Consider the following 13520-nt stretch of genomic DNA (forward strand, 5'->3'; position numbering starts at 1 on the left):
GAGGAGTGGCAACAAAGAGGAGAGTGAGGTGTGGAAGAAGGAGGGGAGGTAGGCAAAGTGGGTCAAGGATGGAGGCAAGGGGCAAGGGGGGATGAGTGGTGTCACGTGTGGATAGAAGTTTGGACCAGGAGTGGGACTCAGGTTCCTAGCCTTGCAAGGTGGTTAGGCAAACTAAGTCTACTAGAAGATTGAAAAAGGCATTCCCCTTAGGTGTCCGAGGTCAACTTGAGGGGGCTCCCTCATCCTATAGTAAGAGGGGCCCATCTTGGCCTCCTAATAGTGATGTGCTTGGTACCTATGGTTCTTCTTGACACGCTTGTCTCATTTTCTTTAATCTAACTGAGTCCAAGCTCCATCAAAAGGCCTACTATCAGTGATGTGCTTGGCGTCTATGGCTCTTCTTGACATGCTTTCCTGGTTTCCTTTAATCTAACCGAGTCCAAGCCACATAAATCGAGAGGCTCAACCCAAGGAGTCTCGGTCATATGATACTATCTATCAAGGGGAAGAGGTCTAGCTACATACCCCTCTTGTTGTTTCTGGCCTGCATGAAGTAGTGCCCCTCTTGTTGTTGCTAGCTTGCATGAAGTAGTGGGACAATCACTCTACATGTACTACACAGGCAGGCTCTCACAAGGTGCCTCACTTATCAGTAGCACAGAAACTTCCTTGGTAGTCCAAAAACATTGACCCTCTAATGAAGAGATCCCCCATCCCAAGTGTCAAGGAATATCTCCTCTGACAAGGGCTCCAAGAACCTTGCTATCATCCTTCATCCTTTGCTAGAACCCAGGGTGTTGTGGGTGATGGCTCTTGCACAATGCTAAAACACCCTCTAAGAGAAGGCAAAATAACATAGTACTTATTCAAAAGGTCAAGGAACCTAAGGGTCATTGGGAAATGTGGCACATGGTGCATAAAATCCATGTCGTCACCATGAAGCCATGACACCATGGGATAAACAAAACTAGGTGTAGGTCAAGCAAAATTTGGCTCTCCCATAGATGGTGACCTCCTAGATGTGGTCACCCTCTAGTGCTAAGCTTTCCTAGATCCAATCATGAACCTAGCTCTGCATAGGCATGATGCCTATGATGCAACCCGCCAAAGCTCTTTCCTATAAAGATTGCACTAAGGTCTGCACATATTGCTTGTCATATGGGGACAATGAAATTTGAACGGCTTTAAGAACTGAGTGAGATGCTATGAGATCCCCCTTTTCCACACCAAGAGATCCTCGCCGGGATTACAATCCCCAAAGTTATGGAGTTAAAAGTTGCTTGATCTATCAAACAAAGGAAAATAGCCTTAGAAAAGTGATGAAAAAGAATCTACAAAGAGGGGGGTTGGTAGGTCGCAACTACCCCTATTGAAAACCCCCTTAGGCTGGCCAAAAAAATCAGTAGAGGAGGAGAAAAGCATTGACGTAGCAAGGGGCTAGCTTGACAAGAAACGCCTAAAAGTCTTGCTATTACCAGCGCTAAGGCAAGTAGCGTGAAAAAGGGTTTGCAGCAATGTGAATAGAACTAGGTAACCCCCAAAAAACCAAGGCAAGGGGATGATAGCCCAAGGGAGGCAAAAAGGTGCAAACAATGTGGGCAAAAGTGACATAGGCTGGGCAAAGCAAAATGTGGAGGGGGGAGGAATGGTGCAAAGCAAAGAGCAAGCTAGGGGGGAAAAGCGATGGGGGAGGAGCACCACAAAGTAGGGCAAAGGGGGGGTAGAGGGGGTGAAAGAGGTGACACAACATCGTGGAGACATCAGGTGCACAAGATGGGGGGTGAACAGAGGCTAGTGGGAGAGGCTAGCAGGGGGCAAATAACGGCACGCGCGGGGAGGGAAGATTGACGAACGAAGGAAACGAGGGGAGGCAAGATTGGAATTCACATACCTAGATTGAGGTATTTAAGATGCGTGGGTGATGCATGGTATGAAACCTAGCCTTAGATAGATGTATTTACTACCTCACCATATGGCATAGTAGGTGCACAAGTGCAACAAGGTCATGCCTCTTCAATCAGGGTACTTGATGACACATAGGATGACACCTTCATATATACTTTATCCTTGGGAAGATACCTCTTGTCACTTCAATGTTTCATTGATGTACCTTGATTGAGCTCCTGAGGGGTAGTTATTATGTACATGTATCATAGTAATGGCCCAATTACAAATAGGAGCCCTTTTTTAAATTTATCTAATATAATTATGCTACGTATATATACGAAGGGCACTTTTAAACTCAAAATCACATGTATACATACAAAAGAGGTGTAAACAATTATGCAAAAAAATGTAAGATTTTGAATATATGCGTATTTTAAGTGTGCTTGCTTACATGTGTTTTATCGGTTTTTCGAGAGTCACTAGTGTTGAGATATGGAGCTCCACTCGTGATATGCCAGGGTGACCATTGTGCATTTATGTCACCGACTTGTTAGCTACAAATGCAGTTGGTACATTGTCCATGAATAATAGCTGGATGATAGCTATCTTTGTGTACTCTAGTTAGTGGCTCAATTAGTATGCCACCTAGGTTAGCTGAGTTTGGTTTGAGAACCACATATAGGGTTCAACTATTCCTTTTGTACTTAGAGAGCTATTTTGGCTTTCACAACTTTGTGTGTATTCCCCCATTGTGTATGTGAGAAAGCTGCAAGTGAGACTCCTTCTCTCCCACTCTCCTCACATGGTATTAGAGCTCGGTTCATCATAAGGAGCTCAAGAAAGCAAACCAAGTTCATGGTATCTTGGTAAGAGGATCAGTGTTGCTTTCATTTTTCGAGTTTGGGAGCAAATCTCTACAGGTAGCATAGCCGGAAAGTGCAAGAGTGCATTGTCTCAGATTGGGATGCCCTTCGCGGTGTGGCAAGAGGGTAGTATATGCTGCGGGTAAGGGCGACGCCCTTGGTGACATTATTTGTTTGATTTGAGGCCATTTCGGGGCCCATTTTGGGGGCAGAAGTTTTCCGCATGCACTCAGAAAAGTGCCCTGTTTTTACTGTGCGACCACTATTCTACAGGTCGGTGAAAAGTTGCTGCAGAAATTGCATCATATGCCTGTGCGCAGAGATATAGGGAGTGACAAAATCATTCTTATTGCCTGTTGATGCAAAATCGTCACTAGGAAGTGACTGTGTGGTCAAATACCACTTTCGTCATTTCCGCAGATTTGCCCTTGTGAGGTAGAAGTTGTGTTTTTTGCAATGACAAAATATTTTTGTAGTGTTTTGTAATGGCGTCTAATGCCATTTCACAAATAGTCACTGAAAAGCTTGACAAAGAACAACTTCCAAGCATGGAAGTTTAGAATGACGAATTTCCTTAAGGGAAAAGGCTATTGGGAGTTCATTACTGGAGCTGAACAAGAACCAATTATTCCTAATGTTCCCAATCAACAGGAGTTGCAGGCATTTAAAGGATGGCATGAGAGAGCTAGAAAAGTTATGTACTGGCTGTCTATCAGTATTTCACATTCTATGATTGTGCATATTCAGGATCTAAGCACACCCAAGGAGGCGTGGGATACTTTGACAAAAATGTATAGCACAAATACACAAGCCAGGAAAATGCAGCTCAAGCAGGAGTTGCATAATGTGCAGAGAGAAAATATGAGCATCAATGACTATCACATGAAGGTGAAGAAGATTACAGATGCACTTGCTTCCATTGGGTCGCCAGTGGAAGATGATGATTTAGTTTCTGTGACCTTAAATGGTCTAGGAAAGGATTATGCACAGTTTCAAACATCCATTGCCATCCGTGAGAATTTTTCTAATTTTGGGGAGTTGATTGCTCTTCTAATTTCTGAAGAGCAGAGAAATGGTGGTGCATCTTCTTCAGGAGGAACTTCAAAAGAAACTATCTTCTACTCAAATGCTGGAAGAGGTAGAGGCAGAGGTAGAGCAGGCCGATCTAGAGGCCATGGCAAAAATCAGAATATGCAGCAAATTCAAGAAAACCAGCCCTATGGAGGAGGACGTGGTAACCTTAGAGGTACGGGAAGCCAAAGAGGTCGTGGTGGATAGCAGAGAGGCCAAAATGCAAACAACAATGTTGAATGCTACTACTGTGGTAAAATGGGTCATATGGTTAAAGACTGCTATAAAAAGCAGAATGACATCATGACTGGAAAATTGCAACAAGGCAATTATGCATCCTCTAGTAGACAGGGTGATGACAGAAATGAGCATCTGCAGCACATGACCAATTCTATGACAAGTGCAGAAGAAAGCAATGATGTGTGGTATGTTGACTCAGGTGCATCAAACCACATGACAGGTCATGAAGAATGGATGCAGGATGCAAGGAAAATGGAAAGACCAGGATTTGAGGAGACTAGTGATGATACTGCACATCCTATTGTGCAGATTGGTAAAATTCCTTTGTCTATGCAGGATGGAAAAAGGAAATACCTGTCTGATGTATTTCATGTTCCGAATATCACCAAGAACCTGGTTTCTATTGGTCAAATGGTTTAGTAGGGCTTGCAGGTCAGATTTAATCCTCATGGATGCTTTGTTGAGGATATGAAAAATAAAGGTCGCTTGATAGAAAAAGGGAAGAAAAAGGGCAAGATGTTTACGTTGGATGCAGACATGCCTGAATTGAGTGCAGCAATGTTTGCACATGGGACCGGTGTAGTTGTAGATATTGATATTTGGCATAAACGCATTGGTCATGTTAATGTACATCGACTTAAATTAATGCAAGCCCAAAATATTGTTGCAGGATTGCCTAAGTTCAAGGTTGCAGAAATGCATAAGGTATGTGAAGCCTGTCAATTTGGAAAACAGGCAAGGAAACCATTTCCTAGACATGTTCAAGAGAGTAAGAGGCCATTAGAATTAATCCACTCTAATGTGTGGACTACTAAAGCTGCATCTATTGGAGGCTATCATTATTTTGTCACTTTTATTGATGACTACAACAGAAAAGTTTGGGTGTATTTTATGAAAAAGAAAAGTGAAGTGTTTAGGCATTTCAAAGCTTTTAAATAACCCTTCTACTCGTAAGTTTACAGTGAGCAGAGATGTTTTTGATGAGATGAGCAGTTGGTATAAACCAGTAAATGTGATTGATGATGTAGATGCACAGAATTCACAGCAGCAATCACAAAATATTAGTGGACCTATAGTGTCCTCTAGCAGTGGTTCACATACTTCGCCATGGATAGGCAGATTGAGATCAAGAGGATCTCCTCAAAGCAATGCAGATAGTGGTATGCAAGTATCATGAAAGGGAAAAGAGAAAGTAGATCAACCCATGGTTGATGTGAATGCAGGTCACTCTTATGTGGATGGTGAATCCAGTGCTCAGAACAGAGCCTTGATGATGAGTTGGGTATTCCTTCTATTGTTACACTTGGAGTAAGGAAGACAAGGGATGTTTTGAGAGCACCTGGTAGTGAGCCTATTTTGCACAAGTCTACTAGAGCTAGGTATCCTATGGATAGGCTAAAATATGATGGATTTACAACCATTCACTATACCTATATGGTCAAAGTGATACATGAACCAAAACCCACTTCTTTTGAGCAAGCCATGGGAAAAGAAAAATGGGAGAAAGCCATGGATGAAGAAATGGATGCATGGAAGCAAATGCTATATGGGAATTGGTGCCTTTGCCTAAAGATAAGAATGCAATTGGCTGTAAGTGGGTTTATAAGGTGAAGCACAATGCAGATGGTTCTGTGAATAGATACAAGGCAAGACTAGTTGTCAAGGGGTATGCACAGACATATGGCATTGATTATGAAGAAACATTCAGTCCATTTGCAAGGATGCGAACCGTAAGAGCAGTCATTGCTATGGCTGCATCAAAGGGATGGTCTTTACATCAGATGGATGTAAAGAATGCCTTCTTGCATGGTGATTTGGAAGAAGAGGTCTATATGCAGCAGCCACCAGGTTATGTGCATGCTATTCATCCTGAGTTTGTTTGCAGAGGTTGAAGAAAGCCTTGTATGGCTTGAAGCAAGCACCGAGAGTATGGTCTAACAAGATAGGACAGTATCTTGTCACTATTGGATTTCAGATTTTCAAGGCAGATTTCTCACTTTATGTGAGAAAAACAGAGAAAGGCATTATGCTGCTTGTCATTTATGTTGATGATTTGATCATCATAGGTGATAGTGGTGAAGATATCCTTCATGTGAAAATGCTATTGAAGCAGAAGTTTGAGATGAAGGATTTGGGAGAGCTGCATTATTTCTTGGGCATTGAGGTGATTAGATCCACAAGTGGGATATGGCTCTTGCAGAGGCAGTATGGATTGGACATGCTATCCAAATATGGGATGACAGGCTATAAGCCTATTTTAGTTCCTTTGGAGCAAAATGTGAAGTTGAGGGCAGTTGCAGGTGAGCTTCTGGAAGACCCTACTATGTACAGACGCATAGTAGGAAGTTTGATTTATATGACTATTACCAGGCCAGATTTGAGCTATGCTATTGGGTTGGTAAGTCAGTTTATGCAAGCTCCAAGGAAACCGCATTTGGATGCAGCTAGACGCATATTGAGGTATGTGAAGTCTACATTGCATTATGGACTATTTTATGAGAATGGGGTTCAGATACAGTTGCATGGATACACTGATGCTGATTGGGCTGGTAGTATTTCTGATAGACAATCTACCAGTGGATATGTGTTCTCTTTTGGGAGTGCTGCAGTCACTTGGAGCAGCAAGAAATAGCCTACAGTTGCCTTGTCAAGCACAGAGGCTGAGTACAGGGGTGCAGCAATGGCTGCATGTGAGGTAGCTTGGTTGCGTAAGCTACTTTATGATATGCATCAGTCTACAGATGGGCTAGTTGTCATTTATTGTGACAACATGAGCAGTATATACTTGGCAAATAACCCAATCTATCATGCTAGAACAAAGCCCATTGAGGTGCATTATCACTATGTGCGGGAGAAGGTTCTAGTAGGTTTTATTGATCTAGTTTATGTCAGCACAGAGGATCAGGTAGCTGACATATTCACAAAGGCATTGGGTGCAAAGAAGCTGCACAAGTTCAGAGACCTGCTTGGTGTGCAAGAATTGGGATTGAGCTGAAGGGGGATTGTTGAGATATCGAGCTCCACTCGTGATATGCCAGGGTGATCGTTGTGCATTTATGTCACCGACTGGTTAGCTACAGATGCGGTTGGTGCACCGTCCATGAATAATAGCTGGATGACAGCTATCTTTATGTACTCTAGTTAGTGGCTCAATTAGTATGCCACCTAGGTTAGTTGAGTTTGGCTTGAGACCCACATATAGGGTTCACCTATTCCTTTTGTACTTAGAGAGTTCTTTTGGCTTTCACAACTAAGAAGAGGAAAACTGTTTTCAGCCTCCACCTTTGTGTGTATTCCCCAATTGTGTATGTGAGAAAGCTGCAAGTGAGACTCCTTACTTCTCTCCCACTCTCCTCACAACTAGCCCAAGGTTTAGCTATAGTTACTTATTGCCCATTTTTTGTGTTTCTTTGTTCTTGTACATGCCCATTTTGTTTGTTTAGAGAGAACCAAAAGTGGGCACCCTTATCTTGCAATGACAAAATCATGTTCTCATCCTTCATTAGGGCCTCAACATGTTTGTAAGGGATCACAATAATCAACCTTTTCTCTTGACTTCTCACCTCAATATTTGGCACAACCTCTAACAAATCTTATACATTCATTCTAGAGAAAACATCGTGTTTCCTCTCTTATATTTTAAAGCTCCATGCCCTCATGCCCCTATCCTCATGAGGTTCGCATAAAAATGATGAGGACGAAAACATAAGCTTACTTCTCACTCAAGATATGTATCTTTGTGTACAAATATAGCAATTTAATTATATATGACTATGACAAAATAGTTACTTGCATGAGCAAAGATATTTGTTGCTGCAAGGAAGCCCTTCTTATTAAAAGAGAGTGACAAATGCATTGCACTTAAGCATGGAGCTTTGATAACGTGGAGTGCATATATAATTGGTAAGGGTAATCCAATATAAATGGCATTATTGAGTGCATGATTTGTCATGTTGTAGTATGCAAATACTTTAATAAAACATGCTAACAAAAAATAACATGGAAACAAATCAATATATATACTTTGGAAAAGGGAAGACAGATGTGGAACGATATATGTGGAATGATAAACTCCTTTGATGTAACAAGAGAAAGTCAGATAAACATTACAATTCAAAAGGAAGCCTCAACCGTACCTGTGTAAAATTGAGTGCCATTATTATAGAATATAAAATATTGCGATTATGTTGTACTTAAATGTACGTTGAGTTTTAGATCAATGACATCATTTCACTTTGATTGCTTTGCACAAGTTCATGTACTTTTCTACCAAGGTCTAGACTCGTTGATTAATATCTACATGAAAGTGCATGATTTTACTAATATTGTAAAGGCATGAAAAAGGAACTTATGTGAGGGGAGGGGGGAGAGAGAGAGAGAGAGAGAGAGAGAGAGAGAGAGATGCTACACAACATAGATTTTCCTATTTATAGAAAATAACTTTGGTTATTTTTGGTTAACATTATTTGATTAGACATTTTTATTGTAGCCTTAAAATCGGAGAAATATCAGATGTAGGCCCATGAGAGATATTGAACATTTCCTTGTAAGCATGAAAACCGTGAAGCAAGATGAGTTGTAGATGCGAATGAGTTACGGAGACCATCACCTTTGTAAACTTGAGCATGCCATATTTTAATACATGCTTCCTAGGGTCAATTTACGACAACTATAATTAGAAAAGGAGAACAACACGTTCCTAAACCCTAATGCCTCTATATTAATACTTATCAGGCTATTTGGCTAGTTTCATTAGGAATGCGACAATGACTGCATGGTAAACTGTTATGATAAGGTAATTCACTTGATTGGAGTAAAAGAATAAAAAGTCATCTATTTAAGGAAAGAAACTTTTAAGGTGTTGGTCCTTTTTATATTTCAAAGAATGATGAAAATAAGGATTGCCTTTCCTAATTAATGACCTTCCAATTCAAAAACCAAAAGAGGTTGTTAGTGCATTGTGTGATGTGTATTACGTTGTTGGTAGTGATTTGCTTAATTGTTGGTGCTTGTGCTTGAGAGTGTATCCATGTGAGAGAATTGTGTGCAATACAATTGTTGTCCATGCCTATAGTCATCATTGAATAGTGTCATAAATCGAGGGTTTGCACAACATGGAGAACACTTGAATTATATTAATGAACATATCATCTCTCTCTCTCTCTCTCTCTCTCTCTCTCTCTCTCTCTCTCTCTCTCTCTCATTTTCATATGTGCCCACACTTTTACAAACATTTTGAATGTCAAAACAAGCCTGGTGCTCATGTGGGTGCATGTGCCACTAGTGTCATCTAATTAAATATTCTAAAAGTTGCAAAGCATTATGCACGCATTATGAACTTAATGTGTGTGTAGAATATAGTAAACATGTAAAAGGTAACAAGTAGTGTATTGAAAGTTGCAACAGTAGTCATATGATAGTTGGATAAACAAAATATTGAATAGAATATAGTAAACATGTAAAAGGTAACAAGTAGTGTATTGAAAGTTGCAACAGTAGTCATATGATAGTTGGATAAACAAAATATATGATAGGCCTTCACATGAGGGATGTATTTTATTAAAAATATTTTAATAGACCTTCACATGCGGGATGTATTTTATTAAAAAATATATCTCTTATCTCTCTCTCCATAATAATGAATTATATCCCAAGACTGTTATCACATGGTTCTTTTCCTTGGTGAAGTCATGGGAAGAAAGGGAGGTAGCTGGCATAGCACATTACCACTCAAAGATGAGCCAGAGGTGTTTGCCACGATAGCACAATGAGATAGGATGTTCCCCCTGCACCTCTATTTCATATCTGTAAAGAAGTAGGTTCTGCTCCTTGCTAAGAGGGGTGAAAGAGCTCCAACCTGAGTTGCTTTGCAATAAAATCCAATGTCTTAGTCCCTTAAATTAAGTTTGACGAATTTTATCATGTGATAATGTTTTTTACGTTTGTAAAAATTGCTTAAGCACTGTGGCATTTGTTTTATCTATGGGGTTGGGTCTCAGCATTGTCTCTTCATATACATCCATGGACTTCCGTCATTTTTGGTAGATTGTGTGGGCTCACTTTCAATTTGGAGTGTTCGGAATGAGATGGTTCATGGGAGACGAGAAACAAGAAGAAGGAGCTAGAGTTGATGAATTGGTAGCGGATCCTTCGGCAAGAAGAAAGGTTGAGGAAGTGGTATCTGTTGTCAGCAGGGTTGGGAAATGGGTGTAGTTTTTTTTTTCTGGGGGTGGGTGGGGCGAGTTGTCGAGAGCAATGGGCGAACTATCGAGCAAATGTGGAAAAAGAAACATGGGGGAAGAAGGAGAAGCAAGAAGGGGGGAAGTGAAGGGAAAGGGGGAGTGTGCGAGATGGGAGGGAAGGAAAAAGCTTCTTTTAAAAAAAATGAAAAGGCGAGGGAGGGAGGGAGGGAGGGAGGGAGGAGGAGGGGGCGTGCCCACTCCCGAGGCTGGGAGACCGCGTGCGCGTGCACATTCTTAATAACACAAAAATTGGGCTTCCCATCTCATTTCGTTTTCAAACTTGTTTAATGTCTTCGCTCATTCGCTTTCATCGCACACACAGACCTCGAACCGCGTGCACTCCGTTTCCACGTCGGATTCACACCGCTTTGCTTTTTTGGGCAGCGTGCTCTCTCCCTTATCTTTTTTCCACACCGTTTTTTTCCAAATTATATCAACACGCCAGCGCACTTCACCAAAGCAGCTGCACCGTTTTTATTACCTTTCGTGTTTGTCTCATAGTTTCGGTTTCTCCTATCATTATTTGGGCTCTTCACAAAAAATACAAATCTCTTTATTCATAATACTAGATTTCAGTTTTCATACCAAACACATCACCTCTTGTTATATGATGGGATACACTCACCATAGCATCAATCAAATACTAATGCTCTTCCATAGGTGGCATTTATTTTTCTCACATCTCTTGAAAGAGCCGTCACCAAAAATACTCACCAGGAGCATCTATCAAATGGTCAACTATTTAAAACAAAAAATGATTAATTTGCCAGCTTTTATTAACATAAAAAGAGATTACAAAATTGCCAACCAAAAATAGCTATACTGCCGTGACCCAGTCCTTTACACCTCAAAACCCCTTAAAACATGAACCAACTCACAAAGACACGAGCCAACTAAAGAGTCTTTCCTACAACTTGTCACCCCTAAATCTACTAGCAAACTCCACTAGTCAACATTCATTACAAGCTTTCTCTTTTTTAATAAAGAGCCATGGAGAATACCTGTGTCAAGTTCAAAATCAAGAACCACATACTTCAAAGGGTGGCTGTTAGCGAAGAGTTCTAAGTCATGTGGTAGAGGCAAGCCTCCCAACCAACTACACCCCCAAGGAGGTTAGGTGGGGCTGTGAGTGTTCCATGCGCCCAAAAAGAGAACTCCACTTGGAATTGCAAGTCACCATGAAACTTCACCTACCATGTTTGTCGAGGTTCTTGCTAGAAAGCCTATCAACAATTCTAGCAACAAGTGTGGGATTAAGAGCTCTCCTTGTGCTAACTCCTTATATTTTGTAACAAACGGATGTGTGGAAGGGTTCTCTTATTGGTGTAATGAGCACGAGCACATCAGAGCTCAAAACTTTTTGTGGTGCCTGGTACATGTACATAGAGAGGGGCCAAAGTTGATATTCAACATACTTAAGATACTCAATAACAAACCTATAATTTTTAATACAAGAAGTTTGATGTAATGAAGATTGCTCCTAATGAGGATAACAAAGCACATTCGATAAGAAGCTTGGGCTGGGAAATAAAGGAAGGATCTACTCTTGATGGTTGTGGAATATAGAGCATTGAAAACATCGGTTCTACATTGTGAAGGTAAGCCCAATCAAGCAAAAGAAGGGTTCAAGCAACAACCAATAGAACAAAAGCAAAAGAAAAAGAAGACAAAAGCGAATAAAGCCAAAGCCAAGAGATCGTACAAAATCCCCTACTTTTCAGCACCATTGCTCCTCCAATGGTCAACGCACCAACACGTACATGTCCACATTTTAGAGTGATTGGATTAGGTCATGTGTTACAGACTTAGGTTGCTACTCATAGATAATAAATTCCAACGCATAGAGATTAGGGTCAAGTCACATAGCACAAAAGTTGGCATGCTATAGATTTGCTTGTCGTTGAACTGGCCTGGCCACACTCAATTGTTGGAACGATTGTTGCAGGGTGGAGAGCATTTATTTTGCACGTATATGATGGTGATTAAACCTACCAAAGGTTGCAAATGCTAGATCTTGCTTGGTTTGCAATCACAACCCCTCGAAATGACTAGGATTTAGGTTCCCACTGGTTGCAAATTTTCGAGCTTTAAATGAAGGCAAATGTCCACGGTGGCCTCAAAAGTTGTGCACTTGAGTGCAAACTTTTGAGTGAGAGTAGCTTGACTCTAGTTTGCAACTAGTGTTAAATTTTGAGGCTTGTGTTCATTGACTTTAAGAGGACCTCCTTGTGTAGAGGCCAGATGAATGTCCCCATACTCTCACTTGGCGAGGATGCATAGCAGCTTGTGTAGGGTGCTGTTAGCTGAAGGTATAAGAGGAGGTCCCTGTCCCCATACCCTGCATGGAAAACCCCCACAGCATCCATGCGTGAATACCCTAGGAGGCTTGTGTGGAGAAGATGTCCCCAACATGCATGAGTCAGCACGGTGAAGATTGCCACATCACCATCTCCCTCCTTGATGCAGGTCTGTGAGCACTCACTCCCTAGGCTATCTTCGTGACGATGGCATCCTACAGGAGCGATCTTGGAGTGTATGGGGGTGGCCTCTCGTGATTCAATTGGAAGATGGAACCAAAAGAGGCATGTTGCACATGTGAGAGAGAGGGAGGCCTGAGGCACTCACTCATGATGCAAACTTTGCAAGAGAGATTCGTGTGATGGGCAATGGATAATGGATGGAAATTGGAATCTAGGAAAAGGGTAAAGGAAAAAGAGCGCAAAAGCGTGAGAAAAGAGAAAGGCAATCAGAAGGAGGCGACCTGGGAGCTCCTCCCTACACTCGTACTCTGTTGGAGTCTTCGAGTGTGCTGCTGTAGAGCAACAGGGACGACTCACGACTCACGACAGTAGGTCCCTAGTGCCCATCGTCTTCCCCACCAGTTGAAAACGCCCTTCGTGGTGATGAGCTGAGCATGGTCATGGACAGTGCACAGAGAGAAAGAGAGAGAGAAACAGACACAGAGACTGAGAGAGAGAGAGAGAGAGAGGGAGAGAGAGAGAATGCAGTAACAACACCCACTGCAGCAGCGAGATAGTAAAGGCTCGCGGGCCCTTGCAGCACAGGAGGCACAGAGGTCCTACCTGAGGATGAAACTGCCAAGAATCACCCACAATGAATACAACACAGCAATTGGAGCATCATCGCCATGTCCAAAAGATGACAGACCTCAAGCTCCTAGTAAGCAGAAGATCGCCATAAAAATATATACCCAATG

This window comes from Dipteris shenzhenensis, chromosome 2, assembly GCF_047967505.1.
Source record: "Dipteris shenzhenensis isolate YYH24624 ecotype China chromosome 2, Dip_SZ_1.0, whole genome shotgun sequence".
NCBI classification, from domain to species: Eukaryota; Viridiplantae; Streptophyta; class Polypodiopsida; order Gleicheniales; family Dipteridaceae; genus Dipteris; species Dipteris shenzhenensis.